Genomic DNA, 4,440 nt, shown 5'->3' on the forward strand with positions numbered 1-4,440 from the left:
TTTAATATCTCCTCATCAAATCCGTCGAATCGTTGGGCAACAAAAAGAACATCCTGAACGGAGTTGTTCGGGCTGTTTTTTTTGTCTTCTTGCTGCAAAGTAAATTTAGGTTCAAGGATCCTCAATTTACTCAGAAATTCGTCCTTAACAAAAAGTTTGTTACGAATTTCTTTCGCAGCGATATCATAGAATGCCAAACAATTGTCGTAAACTGATTTGACAATGTCACCCTGATCTTCCTGATTCAATCGATCAAGAAGATCTTGGGAAGCTTTTTCAATCATAACTTGATTAGGAGATAGACGATTACACGCAAGCAAAGGATTAATTGTACCCATTGAAACAAAATTTAATAATGGTGCTTTTATAACATTTTTATGAACTGTTTTCAAAATATTTTCCACAGCTGACTGAAGTAAATGAACTTTTGTTTCTTCAGTTTAAAAAGACGCATTAAACTTTTTAAATGCATCCAGAATGTACTCAAGAAACAAGAGATACGCTTGCATTTCTGAATTTTGCACCAGAGATAGTAAAGCAGCCCCAGACTTTGATTTCTCGCTCAATTGCTCTTCTTGCAAAAATTTTAAAATTTAGCACATCCCAATTTTCGTTCAGTCTAGCCACGCATGCATGACGTGAAGCCATCGCGTTTCAGACGGTTTTAAAATTTTTCTACAAGTCTCATCAAAACAAAATGATTTTTGGAATTGCTCAAAGATACACGCGCGTTTGGGACTGCTAGAGATAAACGATGCCACTTTTCACAAAAGCTCCTCGCATGCTTCAGGAATTGCGCTGCAAGCTGCATTTAAGGACATGACATTGTTATCAAACTTTTGCATTGTTTTTGTAATTTAATTTTAAATGATTCGTATTTTCCTGTCATAACAGAGGCGTTATCACAGGAAAGAGCGAGAATATTTGAAAACGGAATTTGTTTTTCTATATTTCGGCTCTAAAATTTGAAAATAATTTTTCGGCACTACAATCACTCGCTTCCAAATGAATTAATTCTAATAATTCCGTTTAAACATTCAAAGTCTGAGGATCAACGTACTGAACAAGAAACATCATCCATTTGTCATTAGTTAAATCAGATATTTCGTCAACAAAAATAGAAAATTTATTATTTTGTAATTTTTCGACCAACCGCTCGTGTTTGCGAACACATAAGACATTCTTTATTACTTTCAGTGCTTTATTCAGATTCATCGTCATACTTTTCAAGACTTCCGGATCTTCTCCGAGGTCTTGAAAAAAAACTTAAGATTGATTCTGCTGTTTTAAATGGAATGTTTTCTCGGCAATTAATGCTACAAATTTTATTTCCGCGATTTTTTTCCGATCTTTAAAAGGCACAGGTTCTTCGTCATGCGTATTCAAATCTACGCTCAAGCTCCTTTTCTGACACTCCGAAACATGTTTCTTGCTGTCAGAATGCCGCATAAGCTTGTCGAAACCACATCGAAGCTTTAGATTGCAGGAGCAAAAACAATTGAAATGATCGTTCGGGATTGTTTGCAGCCATGGTTTGAATTGTTCATTTTCAAGCCATGAATGGCAAAATGTCCTTTCACGAGGTTCCTTTTCAATGATATTTACTTCGTCAGAGCAATTATTTACTATGTTAGTTCGATGAGCTTTCGATTCCGCATGCTTAAAAACTCCTGATGAGCAAGAAAACGTTTTATTACAAGGGATACAAAAATATGAATTATCATTAGGAACTGTTTTAATCCAAGATTTACTATTGTCGTTTTCTAGCCAATCATGAGAAAATTTACGTCTTTTGAATGCTTAGAATCTACGCATTCCATACTGAAGAATACAAAAATAGAAAAGAAACAATTAAAGAAAGATATAAAACAAAGAAAAACAGCAAGTAATGAAAAAAATATAAAGTGTAACTGTAAATACCTTTACAAGAATGCACACTATTGTCTAGAAAGAGGGAGAGAAAAAGCGTCTAACAACGTAACCATCAAACTAATACTACATTCAAAATAAATCCTACTACAAGAGAAAAACTATTTTACACGTTAAATTGTACACAGAACACAAATAATAATTTAACAATATAATTTTTTAATCATTACAGGAATCTAATTTCACTACAGGAATTTTAGGAATCTCTAATCGCATACGTGCTAAGCATGAAGCGAGTAGAAACAAATACAGATCGCGAAAAAAGATAATTTTACGTCTATGGGAGGTCATAAAGTTTGCGCTGGTTGCGCGGCAATCGCACAGTGGTAGCGGTTCCACTTTTCATCGCGCCCTGATGCAAAGTTTTCCCGGAACTTTTATATGAATAATTACATCTACGAAAAATACTGAAAAAGTTTATATTCTTTTTGGATCATTTAGTATTCGATTTCTAATATATTAAAAAACATGTAACACTTACATATTTTTCGAAAATCGCAAACAATTAATATTTCGTAAACTGTCGCGTTTTAAAATCATTTTTGCTATTAATGGAAGGGTTATATGATTATTAAAATTTATTAAAATCTATTTATTAAAATCGTTATCCAGAATGTGTGTGCATGTCTCTTTATCCCTTATACAGGAATACGCCGAGCGGCCGAGAAAGTACATTTTCGATTTTCGGTCGCTTATGACAAGTGACTAGTAGAGAAAGCGAGACAGCGAGAGAGAGCGGCCGTCCTTTTCGCTCCAATACTCGTTTGTGTTTACGAATTACTGGTAGAGCGAGAAGGACGGACGCTTTCTCTCGCTGCCTCGCTCGCTCTCGCGCAGCGGCAAAATCATGGCCGACTCGCTGTCAGTAGATGTCTGCTTGGAGGGTGTAAAAGCGGTGAGGCGGGTTTTCCGTGTTGCCGGGGGCCAAATGTTCATCATTGACCACAGGTCGATCATTCTGATCTGAATCTGAGACCGATACATTTGTCGCGTGTATAATTTCCGAAGTATAGCAGTAAGCACTACGCTCGCGTACTTATAAATTTTCGTTCGTGATACCTATAATTTCTCGCTTTCGATACTTATAACTTCTCGCTTCCGAGCCGCGCGCGCGACTAAGTCCCGTCCGCGAAGGAGCACGTACTTAGAATATTTTCTAAGTCGAGATTTGAGTACTTATAAATTTCATTAGCATGTGCTTTGGCCCTTCAGGCATCTGGAGACACTGGTAGAGTCTCGGCGCTAAGCTGCGCGAAGCGACACTGCCGTGCCTCCTTTACGTGAACCGACGAGTTGCGGCAGATCGAGATTATCGGATCTCAATAACGGCTGAACCGATCGCGTTCTATGTATGCTCAATTGATAGCCATCACACGGATGTATGATAAAAGTGCTTTTATTCTTTTTCTACGTGTCCTACGAGCGGAGATATCGCGACGCAAAGTTCCGAACTGCTACTTTTTCAGTTCATCTGGAGATACTGGTAGTGTCTCGGCGCTAAGCTGCGCGAAGCGACACTGCCGTGCCTCCTTTGCGCGAACCGACAAGTTGCGGCAAATCGAGATTATCGGATCTCAATAACGGCTAAACCGATCGCGTTCTATGTATGCTCAATCGATAGCCACCACACGGATTGTGTGATAAAAGTGCTTTTATTTTTTTTCTACGTGCCCTACGAGCGGAGATATCGCGACGCAAAGTTCCGAACTGCTACTTTTTCTGTCCATTTTCAGATACGTCGTCCTTATTGCCATCATTATTGTCGTTGACCACATTCCGCGCATTCCTTTGGTGTCCGTCTGACATTCTTTACGCAAGGAGCGCTAGTTTCGTGTCCTTCTGACATTCTTTACGCAATTAGTACGCAATACGCAAGGAGTGCTAGTAGTAATATACATATGATCAGCGAGTGCTGCGATCTGGAGATACGACTAATTATTAGGGTACATTTCCACGAGCGCGTCACGCGCCGCGTCGTCCAATGTGTCACGACAAGGAGGGTGTACATATATGAACTTCACTCTTTCTCTCTTTCGCGTTGCGTCGTGACGCAATGAACGACGCGATGCGTGACACGCTCAGTGGAAACGTACCATTAGTGTATACACTTTTGGTTAGGTTAGGTCCGTCATATCGATGGTAGTAAAGGAACACGTAAGTGATTTTCTACTTCTGCAATACACATTTTAGACTTACTCAACACGTTTTTGTACGGAATGAACGAATCTGATAACAAAAATTACCCCGCGGACCGAGATATTAATCGTTAAAGTTGATGACTATTCAGGTTAGGAAATCTGTCATATCGATGGTAGTATAGATTACAGCAGAGTATTTGCTTGGTTAATATTTGTCTGTGAAGTAGATAATTTGTTTAATCCTTTATGCCATCGATGCAACAAATTTCCTCTGGATATCTGTCAACTTTAATTAATAACAATTAATAACTCGGTTTGCGAGACAAATTTTTCATGTAGTGCAAAAATGCGTCGAATGAGTTTATTTTATCAA

This window comes from Trachymyrmex cornetzi, unplaced genomic scaffold (assembly GCF_001594075.2).
Source record: "Trachymyrmex cornetzi isolate Tcor2-1 unplaced genomic scaffold, Tcor1.1 scaffold1807, whole genome shotgun sequence".
Taxonomy (NCBI): Eukaryota; Metazoa; Arthropoda; class Insecta; order Hymenoptera; family Formicidae; genus Trachymyrmex; species Trachymyrmex cornetzi.